The following is a 13659-nucleotide window of genomic DNA, read 5'->3' as shown; positions in this document are numbered from 1 at the left end:
GGGGGGGAAGGGGGGGGGCGGTCAATTTCCCCAACCTGTGTCCGCCACTGGTATAACAGATTTTTAAGTCGCTTAGAACGTACTTCCTTCATGTAGATTTAAGACAAAGGGCATGTGCCAATTAATAGAAAAGAAAGATGGAATTTTGACGGATGAAATCAAAAATTTAACATTTCTCGTGGTGAATACAAACGTCATAATTTTACCTAGCTCATGGGGCTAGCTAAAATTTTACAGGTTCTATGTATATATATACATACTATTGTTTGGCGGTAATAAAGAGTCAAAATCGAAGTGAAAGCTGAAAAAAGCATAAAAAAGGCGTAAGTTACTTGCAAGTTATGAAATGATATCAATTTCAGCAAAATACAAAAATAAATCATTCGCACGAGCGTTTGTTTGCTTTTTCAACTGTCCAAATTTTAATTTGCATCTGGCACAGCGTTCAATTTATTCGTACACCATAGTACATTTTTCCAACCCGTCTCACCACAGAGAAAAAAAGTTACTGATTGGCATACAGCCAAAGATGCGAATATGCTAAGTTTTGTCAGATTTTGGCTACCACAAAAGCAGAATTTTGAAAGACGAAAGTGCGAAAGTAGAATTTTTTGAGACCGAATTTCAAAATGCGGAATTTTCGAAAGCAGAATTTTTAAAAAGAATTCGAAAAATCAGAATTAAAAAATATAGAATTTTGATCGAGCAGAATTTTTTAACATTTTGCAGAATTCTTGTGATGTACAATTTTGTAATGCAGCGCAATGAGACGCTCCCGAATTATATATAAAAAAAATTAATTTGCAAATACCTAACTCACTGTTTGTACAACGGTGAAGAAGTCTTATTCAACGTTGTATGATTATAAAAAGGCAATAAAATGATCATCGAAAAAGAAAATAAACCTTCTTCCATTAAAAAAAAAAACTCGCTCCTACTTTTCATGGTGAAAAATTTGTAGAACCGTCTGCAAAAAAATTTAAAAAATCAACGGAAATCCTCATCCGCTTCAAATTTGCACATTATTATATTAAAACTGAATGGGATATTAATCTGCATACCAGATTTTTTTTTAAGTTTCGATGAAAATTCGCGGAACTTTCCTTAATTTTGTATAAAGTCTGAAACTGTGATTTGTATAGTTTTGTTTTATAGCTGAATCATGTTTTTGTAAAAAACGAACAAAAAAAAATGTTTGCTTGCAAAACATTGTTAATATTAAAAAAAATAATAGGATTACAAAGATTAATATATGTATGTATGCAGGCAAGTGTATGTTTATAACATATTTTGGCCAATCTTTTTACTTTGACACTGCGGAGAACCCAAAAACATTTCGATTTTTCATTTCACTCCGTTCATTTCACTCCGTTCAAAAATTATAAAACAGCAGCGCTGCTGTTGATATCAAAGCTTTTATAGTGTTGCTAATGCTAAATTGGCAGAGTTGCATTTGCGACAAAAAAAAAAAAGACTTACAAAAAGAATAGTGCACTACAGGTAAGTTCTTTAATTAAAATTAAATAGTAAAAATTCCTCGAAAAGGCAGCTCATTCACCGATTCCCCGAACCGAGATAACTTTTCCGCAAATCGTGGAATTCCCCGCAAGTTGGCATCGCTGATCTACATACTACTTTCGATCTAGGAATGCGATATGATTTATAAGGTGATGTATATTTAATACGGCCATGCATAATTCGCATTCGCCTTTTAAATTTTTTTCTGTAGCTCCGAAAATCCCGCGGATCCCGCATGTGTAATCCCTTATTTCCGATCCCGCGAAAATGGTACAGGATCCCGCATTTGCGGGATTTGATTCCCCATATATGCCCCTATTGAAGTAAATGAGCGATATGTATTTAAGGACAACCGTTCCTAAGTAAAAACACTATAAGCTGATTGCCAAAAAATGCCTACAGCTGAGATCATCTGTTTTTTGGCATTTGCTGTTATATATTACAATTTCTTTCATTTCTATTACAATTTCTGGCATTTCTATTACAATTTAATCAAAATACACTGAATCAAGAACTCCAATCCCCTAATCAAAGAAATGGTAAGAAGCAGAGTTACGTTACTTATAGAACTGTAAAACCATGATACAAAAATAGAAGGTAGCTTCATTTATTGGCATTCGTTGTTGTTTCCGACCACTTGAATTTTAACAAATTTATGATATTTAACTAAAATCATGCTACGAGATCACTAGCAGCAAAAAAAAGTAAAACTGCAATAATTCGGTACACCTCTGCAAAGGTTCGAAAATAAATTATTTTGCTTTTCCGAGGATAGAGTACGTAATACGATCTAATGCAGTTTGATGATAAATTGCTTACGCAAAATATTTTTTAACCTCTAAACGATGTACCGTTATCTGTGCCAACTGACGACAATTGGAAACGCCAAGTGAAGCCAAGTCCTTCCCCACCTGCTCTTTCCATCGCAGTGGTGGTCTCCCTCTTCCTCTGCTACCACCGGCGGGTTCCGAGTTGAATACTTTCAGAGCTGGAGCATCGGTGTCCATTCGAACGACATGGCCAAGCCAGCGGAGCAGCTGTATTTTAATTCGCTGCACTATGTCCATGGCCATCGGCGTAGCCAGAATGAAATTTAGGGGGTCGAAAGTTAGGGGGGGAGGGGGGGCCGAGCCCCCTCTCAAACACTCCAAGAGCCGCCTCTTCGGATGTTGTCATTGTCCATGCTTCTGCGCCATATACCAGCACGGTCATGATGAGTGACTTATAAAGTGTGGTTTTCGTACGTCGAGAGAGGACTTTACTTCTGAATTGTCCACCCAGGCCAAAGTAGCACTTGTTGGCTAGAGCGATTCTGCGTTAGATTTCCATGCTGACATTATTATCGGTGCTTCTCTACTTTCTCGAAATTGTAACTGTCAACAGTTAGGTGGGCGCCAAGGCGCGAATGTGCTGACGGTTTGTTTGATGACAGAATATACTACGTCTTGTTCTCGTTTACCACTAGACCCATTCACTTTGCTTCCTTATCCAACATGGAAAAGGCAGAACAGACTTCGCGATTATTGTTATCGATGATGTCGATGTCTTCGGCATAAGCCACCAATTGCACGCTCTTGTAGTAAATTGTTCCTGAGCGGTTCAGTTCTGCAGCACTTATTATCTTCGCCAACATCAGATTAAAGAAGTCACATGAAAGGCAGTCGTCCTGTCTGAAACCCCGTTTGGTGGCGAACGGCTCGGAGGAGTCTTTCCCAATTCTGACGGAGCTGGTGGTATTGCTCAACGTCAATTTACACAGCCATATGAGTTTTGAGGGGATGCCAAATTCAGACATAGCGGCATAGGCAACTCCTTTTAGTGCTGTCAAAAGCGGCTTTAAAGTCGACAAATAGGTGGTGAGTGTCGATCCTTTTCTTTCTTTTGGCGTATTGTGAATACCTGGTCTATGGTGGATTTGCCAGGTCTAAAGCCACACTGATAAGGCCCAATCAGCTCGTTGATAGTGGGCTTCAGTCTTTCACACAATACGCTCGATAAAACCTTGTACCCTATGCTTAGAAGGCTGATCCCGCGGTAAATGGGGCGAATGGCGTGGTCACCTTTCTTGTGGAGTTGGCAGAGCACACTTAAATTCCAGGCGTCGGGCATGCGTTCATCTGAACATATTCTGTACAAGAGTTGATACATGCACCTTATCAACTCCTCGCCGTCGTACTTAAATAGCTCAGCAGGCTGTCGGCTCCAGCAGCTTTGTTGTTTTTCAGCCGCGTTATTGCTATTCGTACCTCGTCATAGTCAGACGGTGGAACGTCGACTCCGTCATCATCGACTGGGGGCTCGGGTTCTTTTTCTCCACAACTTTGCGTGCTGCTACCATTTATTTGGGCGGAGAAGTGTTCCCTCCATAACTTAATTACGCTCTGGACATCGGTTACTAGGTCGCCATTGTTGTTCCCACAGGAGTGCGGCCTGGTCTTGAAACCTTCCGTAAGTCGCCTAACTCTCTGGTAAAATTTGCGGGCATTCTTCCTGTCGGCCACCATTTCAAGCTCTTCGAACTCACGTATTTCGGTCCCAAATAGCGCGCGTTGCGCCAGATTACAGCGTGGCCCTGTAGGCGGCATCTTTTTTTTCTGCAGCTTACTGACACCCCTCATCGTACTAGTTGTTTTTTCGGGCTAGCTGAAATCCGACTACTTCTTCGGCGGCAGTACTTAATGAGCGGGAAATGTGGTTCCACTGCTCGCATATGTCGGTTTGTTGAAGAGTGCTCTCTGAGAGCAGGTGTGAGAGTCGAGTAGCAAAAGCGCTGGCTGTCTGTTGTAATTGCAGCTTTTCCACGTTAAGCTTTCCTTGTATATTTGGGCGCACATTTTTTGCTGCACAGAGGCGGGTGCGTATCTTGGCTGCAACAAGATAGTTGTCCTAGTCGATGTTTGGGCCTCGGAGTGTGCGTACGTCTAAAATATTGGAAGCGTGCCTTCCGTCTATCACAATATGATCGATTTGGTATCTCGTTTTTCGATCCGGAGACAGCGACATAGCTTGATCTTTCTACGCTTTCTTTTCATGCTTGAACCTAGTACTGCATACTACCGTGTTTCGGTCCCCGGCGAAGGCTATCAGTCTCAATCCGTTGTCGGACGTTTAGTCGTGGAGGCTGAATTCTCCGACGGTGGTTCCAAAGATCCCTTCCTTGCCCACCCTGGCATTAAAGTCGCCAAGCACAATTTTGATATCATGACGGGGGAGCGCTCGTACGTGCGCTCCAAGCGCTCATAGACGAGATCCTTAGATGCCCCATCCTTCTCTTCCGTAGGGGAATGGGCGCAGATGAGCGAGATGCTGAAGAATCTCGCTTTTATGCGGATTGTGGCTAGACGATCGTCCACCGGGGTGAACGACAGTACTCGGCGACGGAGTCTCTCTCGCACCACAAATCCAACTCCGAATTTGCGCCCCTTTACATGGCAGCTGTAGTAGACGTCGCAAGGCCCCAGAAATTGCTTCCCTTGTCCCGTCCAACGCATTTCTTGGATGGCTGTGATGTCAGCTTTTTTCCAGCCGGGCAAAGGCACCTTTCCCATTAAGGGTCCGGACATTCCAGGTGCATGCCCTCAAATCGTAGTCCTTTAAATTTTTGCCGTGGTCGTCTCATCCGATGCTTTGCCTTGCTTCTTCACTGGAAGTGGTTTTTACGTTCGGTGAGCCCTTAAAGCGAATAATTCGGAGTGGCCCCACCGAAGCTCCCTCTCTTTCTGCGGTGGCCCACGGCTCCACTCGGATTGGTTGCCGCATCTCGCACATAGGTTGCTCACGTTGCCTAGAGTGCGCGAACGGGGACGCAAGCGTCGGGATTGAGCATAGCCATGCAACTGTAACTGCATACCCAGTGCAACGACTATACCCCATTGCGTTTTGGATTTTCGGAATTTTCTGATAAAGGTGTGGCGCTGCTAAAAAATATATATACATACATACATATAAGCACAAACTATGTATTTGAGCCATTCTTTTTAAAATCGGACGGATTTCGTAAAAAAGTTACGTAATGTTTCCGATGCGCTTCAATTTTGCTACTCACGATGGGATATTGTGCCGACGTCTGCAATAAAATCTGGGTTTTGCTAACTTTAGTTCTACAATTGCCACGCCCATTTCTGAGCGTTTGTCGCCTTAAAGAAAAATCCTGCCGTACAAATTTAATTTCTGTATAGGTATTCTATCGGAATCCGCAATAAAGTTTAAATTTTTGCAAAAACCCGATTTTTAGCACGTTGCTAAATATATGTATCTCATCATAAGTTTTCAAAAACAAATTACAACAAATTTTTGACTCTCAAAATAAACCATGTTGTCATAAAGAAAAATATTTTAAAAACAGTACTGGGCGTTTACACCATTTTTGGAAAACATCTTTTATAGAAAATTAAAGAAGGATTGCGATGCTGTAATTTTAAACCTTTGTCGGGCAATACCGTCTGCAGAAGGTCTTTGCTTTTTATGTGTTCAAATTCAAACCGCATAGTTGTCGCAAGGGTTTGTCGTAAAGCTCTTTTGTTTTTAACTGGCTGCATGCAGAAATGAAGCAGAAAATGATTTCAACGGCATAGTTCGACTGTTTAGTGAATTCAAGTGAGACACAAAGTGAAAAGTAGCTCATAAATTATTTTGAAAATTCATAGTTTTTTAAATTAAAAAAGAAGTGGTTTACAGTTCACGAATCGAGTCGGGAGTGTTTTTGGTAAGTAATAATATTGTTTGCTTTTATATTTTACTTCTGTTTCAATTTTGGAGAATAAATTTTCGGAGATTTTGTGTATATAGTGAAGACCTTCTCTGGACGGTCTTGCCCGGGTAAGGCAAACAAAATTTCCGTTGCACAATTGAATAGCGTAACACTAATGTGTTGTGTTGATTTACTCTTTTTTACTTTATAAATTGTAAATGTTATTAATTGTTGTGCTACTGTTATTTTTCAGAAAATGGAAGAGCATAGACCACAAAAAAGAGAAAATATTGTGCGAAAAAGCCACATGAATTAACTGAGAAAGATTAAACAAAGCAATTTTATCTATCTTCAATGACAGATGAAGAAATAGAGCAATTGATGAACTCCATTCTTTTGTCTGATGAAGAATCTGAATACGAGTATGAGACGACAGTGTTGCCGACCCGGACTATGTTGTTGATCAGATATCACCTGAGAAAGACGAAATGATTTCGGAAGCTTTAGGTCACAAGCACTTGTGACAACGGAGTTGCGCCGTCATTGAACCTTAGCACACTTAGTGATGTCTCATCAGCAGAAGTAGCTCCACCAAAACAAGTTTCGACAGTTAAATCTGCCGCTACAGCACCCGAGTCAATAACTTCGACACTAGAAGTGGTTCCATCTGCTTCGGAAATTTTAACAGACGCAACACCTTCATCTTCTACTGCACGTTCGCACACCACCAGAAAAGTTTATAAACCACCGAGAAGGCGTCATTCGCCGCTACCGACAGTCGAATCCGCAGGACCACAGGTAAGACCATCAGTAGGTGGATTTACGGGTTCAAGCTTGGATACCATTGACAAAAACTCGGCTGAGTTCTCAAACATCTTATGGCGTCAAAGGCGTATTGAAATGGCGTTCTGTGGAGACTCTGAGTTACCATATGCCGTGAGAAAACTTGAGACACCGATGGAGTTTTTTAATTATTTTTTTACCGATCAACTCACCACTGTGATTGTTGAGGAAACCAATCGAGCAGCGCGTTCAGCAGATATTAATACGCAATTCACTACTAATACGGCGCATATTCGAAGATATCTCGGCGTTCTGCTATTTATGTCTATTTTTCGATATCCTAATATAGAGGCACACTGGAGTGAGTTTGGATTTAGACATGTACCAGACAATTTGCCTTGGAGGAAGTTTGTCGCAATAAAGAGCCATTTGTCGTTTGCTGATGAGAGTAACCGTATCAAAAAGGGTGAGCCATGATATGATCCATTGTATAGAATAAGGAAAGTTATTGATACTTTAAACCAGTGATTCCAGAAGTGGTCCAGGTGGACCCCCAGGAGTCCTCGGAAGACTCGACGGGGGACCACGGTGACGTGAAAACAATTTGGGGGTCCATGAGTTGTAAAGGGGGGTCCACGAGAATTTATCTGGTTTCGATGTAAGAACCAAAATGGCTGCTTGATAGCCTCTTTATTTAACTTTAATATTTTTGAGTGGTGTATAGATCTCTGGACGCACTGCTGCACTTACCTTCACTTGTGTTTTCATACGTGGGGAAGCCTTAAAGGCCACCTGCAGACTAAAAAGAACCGGCTGCTGGTATGATAATGAGAGGGGCGCGGCGAAAATTGCTGGCGGCAGAGATTTAAGCACTTGTGTCTTTTCAATGCTACAGGATAGTATGACCACCATAACCTTTGTTGAAGAGATTCTATAATGTTGAGTTCCCTGAGACTGAATACTGGTTTGATTCCATCGCTGAGACCGGACTCACACATTATCAAGTCTTCACTGATGGCTCCAAAACTGACTCTGGGTCAAGATCTGGGGTCTTTTTCGAGGTAAATGGAGATAAGCTTGACTTTTCTGTAGGGGAATATGCTTCGGTCTTCCAGGCTGAGGTAATTGCAATACTCAAAGTCATGGACTACGTGGTGGAACATAGGTGGAGGGGAAAGAGTTTATGAGACTGCAGAGACAACCAAGCTGCACTTAAGTACTTCCAAACTAGTTCGGCAATGCAAGTCTCGACTAAAATATGATGGTGAACATAACGAGGTTTTTTTACTCTGGGTGCCAGGTCACTATGGAGTACCTGGTTATGAGATATCTGATCATTTGGCCAGAGTTGGCTCAGACCAGGAATCCGTCGGTCCGTAATCAGTTTTATAACTCCCACCTTCGGCAATCGAAGCCACCATCAGAAACTGGGTGAATACTTCGCTCAGAAATGGCTGAGAGGCATCGAGGGGATGCAGGTGGGCAAAACTCAGGTTGCCTTCAATCTCACAAGGTTCATCTAATTTACCTTACTGTGATAGGCGTAAATGACAAGTCCATTTGCCCATCTTGCCTTGAAGAAGATGAGACGGTGGAACACTTTTTGTGCTTCTTGCTTGCGTGGTTATTTGTCATCGATTTTTTTTAACTCGTTCTTTTCTCTATTGTCAGTTTCGGGGTTAAAAGTTTGGCGTAAAAAGCTTAGCCGTTTTGATGTTTTAAGTTTTGTGTTTTAAAAATGTGATAAATATTTTTCGCCTCACTTTAAAACTCGGAGCGATAAAAATAAAAATGATGCCATTAACACAAATAAACTATTTTACATGTACTCCACGTGCAAAGTCATGAGTGATANCACTGCTGCACTTACCTTCACTTGTGTTTTCATACGTGGGGAAGCCTTAAAGGCCACCTGCAGACTAAAAAGAACCGGCTGCTGGTATGATAATGAGAGGGGCGCGGCGAAAATTGCTGGCGGCAGAGATTTAAGCACTTGTGTCTTTTCAATGCTACAGGATAGTATGACCACCATAACCTTTGTTGAAGAGATTCTATAATGTTGAGTTCCCTGAGACTGAATACTGGTTTGATTCCATCGCTGAGACCGGACTCACACATTATCAAGTCTTCACTGATGGCTCCAAAACTGACTCTGGGTCAAGATCTGGGGTCTTTTTCGAGGTAAATGGAGATAAGCTTGACTTTTCTGTAGGGGAATATGCTTCGGTCTTCCAGGCTGAGGTAATTGCAATACTCAAAGTCATGGACTACGTGGTGGAACATAGGTGGAGGGGAAAGAGTTTATGAGACTGCAGAGACAACCAAGCTGCACTTAAGTACTTCCAAACTAGTTCGGCAATGCAAGTCTCGACTAAAATATGATGGTGAACATAACGAGGTTTTTTTACTCTGGGTGCCAGGTCACTATGGAGTACCTGGTTATGAGATATCTGATCATTTGGCCAGAGTTGGCTCAGACCAGGAATCCGTCGGTCCGTAATCAGTTTTATAACTCCCACCTTCGGCAATCGAAGCCACCATCAGAAACTGGGTGAATACTTCGCTCAGAAATGGCTGAGAGGCATCGAGGGGATGCAGGTGGGCAAAACTCAGGTTGCCTTCAATCTCACAAGGTTCATCTAATTTACCTTACTGTGATAGGCGTAAATGACAAGTCCATTTGCCCATCTTGCCTTGAAGAAGATGAGACGGTGGAACACTTTTTGTGCTTCTTGCTTGCGTGGTTATTTGTCATCGATTTTTTTTAACTCGTTCTTTTCTCTATTGTCAGTTTCGGGGTTAAAAGTTTGGCGTAAAAAGCTTAGCCGTTTTGATGTTTTAAGTTTTGTGTTTTAAAAATGTGATAAATATTTTTCGCCTCACTTTAAAACTCGGAGCGATAAAAATAAAAATGATGCCATTAACACAAATAAACTATTTTACATGTACTCCACGTGCAAAGTCATGAGTGATACGAACATTTGATGAGTTTATGGTGAAGATAATGTAAATAACGCTAGCGCTCGCAGTGCTCTTAAAAAATATAGCTTTTCCGAGCGAGAGAGTATTTTGATGTATTTACGAGCTCTATTTTTTAAAACCTACAAGTGTGTAATCACATTATTTTTATATACAGAACACAAGAAAATATTTTACTTTTATTTTGGCCAATCGGAGTTTAGTTTTTGAATTCACCCGCGACGCAAATTTACATTGTTAGATCTAATTTTCACATTTAATTTTTTTACGAGGTTTGAGAATATTTAGAAATGTATCAGCAGGGGGTCCACCGAAACCAGTAAATTTTTGAAAGGGGTCTACGAGAAAAAAAAAGTTTGGGAACCTCTGCGTTAAACGAACGCTTCGATTCCATTCCTAAACAAGCTCGGTTGTGTGTTGATGAACAGATGTTTAAAACAGTGCATCCAAATGGGGTATTAAGTTGTTTGTTTTGTGTGATAGCTAGGGATGCAACATCGCTCTTAAGAGCATCGATGTTTGAAAACCTCGGTGTTCCCACAACAAACATCGATGTTAAAAAACATTGGTTATAAAATCGATACATCGATGTTTTACCGTTGTTTTAATGTCTCATCTACTACACGAAATAAAATGTAGCCTGAAATATTTTTTAAACTCGGAAAAATTAGATTCACATATCCGCTACAAACCATAACTTTATACAAAACATTGAAAAATTCAACACATTTTTATATTAATTTTGAACTTTTTCATCTGAATTTTTAGAAAAAGCCGCTAAAAACGCCTTGATTTTTAACGAATTGGTTTTACTGGCGGGGTTTTGCACAGCTTACCATATATAGCATTTTCAGTTTAAATGAAACTTTTTTCAAATTAAATGAAACCTTTTTCAGGTTAAGGGAAACCTTGTTCAAATTAATTGAACCATTTTTCAGATGAAGCGAAACCTTTTACAAATTAAAGGAAGCCTTTTTCGGATTCAATGAAACTTTATTCAAATTAAATGAATTCAGATTCAATGAAACTTTATTTAAACCAAATTAAACTTTTTTTTAATTAAATGAAACTTTATTCAAATTAAGTATTAAACATTTTTAAAATAAGGAACAGGAAATCAACTTAACCTATTACGTTTGCACCATGTCTGGCTAACACTAAAGGTTCTGTTATGCATACTTGGCATTGCTTGAGAGTTGTCACATAAGGAATCTGTTAAATGAGCTTCGCGTGTAAGCTGTTACCCAACGCACAGCATTACATACGTAGAAGTCTGTTGGTTTTTGATTTCTACGTAAAAAAACANGCATAACATGCGAAAGGTCTCATTTAATTTGAAAAAGGTTTCGCTTAATTTGAAAATGGTTTCATTTAAACTGAAAATGCTATAGAAGTAAATCTCTTTTAGAAATAAATGCGAAAGACCTTTTGCAAACAAAATTTAAAAAAATAAACGCCAGTTATTATAAATTGCACCTTTTTTTATAAAAAAAATGCAAAAGCCGCCAAAGAAAAATCATTAAAAATCAAAGCGATTTTACCCGCATCTATTTTATTAGAATTACATACCCAGAATGTTTTTATATATTCAGACCAAAAAGTTCAAAATTTAGATGAAAATTTTTGAATTTTTCTAAGTTTTGGTTACGGAATGAACCATATTTTTATAAACAAAAATAACCAAAAAAAAAATAACTTTAAAAACGACAAATATTTAACAAAAATCAGCATGAACTCACGCTTGATCGCCAGTGTATGTATGTACATATAGAAACTCCCTTCAAGCAGCATATTTCAATACAAGTATAAGTATGTTGCTATAATTATGATGTATCTTAAATTGTTAATATTATTTGTTTAAATGTGAATAAACATTTTTAAAAATGAGTTCAGAAAAGAAGCTTTGATAATCTAGCCCCCAAAAGCCTGCTTTTATTCTGAATGATGGTTGCACCAGCTTACGAGAACAAGCGCTCGCTTGCCACTGGTCGTTCGGCAANGAATAAAGTTTCACTGAATCTGAAAAAGGTTTAATTTAATTTGAAAAAGGATTCGCATAACATGCGAAAGGTCTCATTTAATTTGAAAAAGGTTTCGCTTAATTTGAAAATGGTTTCATTTAAACTGAAAATGCTATAGAAGTAAATCTCTTTTAGAAATAAATGCGAAAGACCTTTTGCAAACAAAATTTAAAAAAATAAACGCCAGTTATTATAAATTGCACCTTTTTTTATAAAAAAAATGCAAAAGCCGCCAAAGAAAAATCATTAAAAATCAAAGCGATTTTACCCGCATCTATTTTATTAGAATTACATACCCAGAATGTTTTTATATATTCAGACCAAAAAGTTCAAAATTTAGATGAAAATTTTTGAATTTTTCTAAGTTTTGGTTACGGAATGAACCATATTTTTATAAACAAAAATAACCAAAAAAAAAATAACTTTAAAAACGACAAATATTTAACAAAAATCAGCATGAACTCACGCTTGATCGCCAGTGTATGTATGTACATATAGAAACTCCCTTCAAGCAGCATATTTCAATACAAGTATAAGTATGTTGCTATAATTATGATGTATCTTAAATTGTTAATATTATTTGTTTAAATGTGAATAAACATTTTTAAAAATGAGTTCAGAAAAGAAGCTTTGATAATCTAGCCCCCAAAAGCCTGCTTTTATTCTGAATGATGGTTGCACCAGCTTACGAGAACAAGCGCTCGCTTGCCACTGGTCGTTCGGCAAAATACGAATGGACTGAATGAACGATGTCGATGTTTTTCACTTTTCTAGTCGATGTATCGACGATGTATCGTCCAGAAAAACATCTATACATCGTTTGCATCCCTAGTGATAGCAATGGATACTCATACCGGTTTGAGGTGTATAATGGTGCTGGTGATAACACTGTCCTACCAGGAACAACAGATCTTGGAGCCACTAGCAATGTCGTCATCCGGCTATCGCAAACAATACCTGATTTCGTCAACCACATCATATACTTTGATAATTTCTACTCATCCCTGCCACTTCTGGTTTATTTGCGGGCTCGTGGTATATTCTCGTTAGGTACCATTCGAGCAAACAGAATATCGAGCTGTAAGCTACCATCCGATTCTGATGCAGAGCTGAAAAGGGTAGATAGAGGGTTCACAGTTGAGTTTGTTGGTAACGCATATGGAGTAGACATCCATTTGCAAAAGCTAATTCTACCAACCAGCCATCGAAAAGGCATCGATACAACGGAAAGAAGAGAGAATACATTGAGATAGATTGCCCCCAAATAATTCTTGAGTACAACTGTCACATGGGCGGTGTAGATCTAAAGGATTCGTACATGGGCAGAAACGGATTTCGTATAAAAACTATGGATAATATGACGCGTATCTTTTATCATCTACTGGATCTGGCTACTACCAATGCTTTAATTCTGTACCGTCGTAAGAAATCATCATTTACAGAGGAAGAAAGGAAAGAAAAGGATTTGACGCAGTACCAGTTTCGTTTGGAATTAGCTCTTAGTATTTCCGCCGACAAGCCAACAGTTGGTCGGCCATCAAGCGCACCACACCCGGTCCTTAGCAATAACACTATTGGTAAACGAACAACACACCCCATAGGAGAAATAAGGTATAACCAGCTTAGCCATATTCCTAAGTGGGGTTCAAAGAAGTCATGCAAACTGTT

General features: G+C 39.3%; 1 long non-coding RNA gene across 1 annotated transcript in view; it reads right to left on the bottom strand.

Annotated features, from left to right (window-relative positions):
• The window catches only part of LOC108370092 (uncharacterized), a 12547-nt gene extending 1497 nt beyond the window's left edge, over positions 1-11050 (bottom strand). Inside the window, exons 1-2 of the long non-coding RNA XR_001848593.1 lie at positions 11041-11050; positions 9640-9643 (exon numbers count right to left, since the gene is read on the bottom strand). This is a non-coding gene — a long non-coding RNA (uncharacterized LOC108370092). The remainder of the gene's footprint in view (positions 1-9639; positions 9644-11040) is intronic.
• Between the last annotated feature and the right edge of the window lie 2609 nt (positions 11051-13659).

Source organism: Rhagoletis zephyria, unplaced genomic scaffold, assembly GCF_001687245.7.
Source record: "Rhagoletis zephyria isolate East Lansing unplaced genomic scaffold, Rhagoletis_zephyria_1.1 Rzeph_scaffold_04003, whole genome shotgun sequence".
Classification (NCBI taxonomy): domain Eukaryota; kingdom Metazoa; phylum Arthropoda; class Insecta; order Diptera; family Tephritidae; genus Rhagoletis; species Rhagoletis zephyria.
Note: the sequence above shows the minus strand (reverse complement) of the source record. Positions and strands in the feature narration are given on the sequence as shown.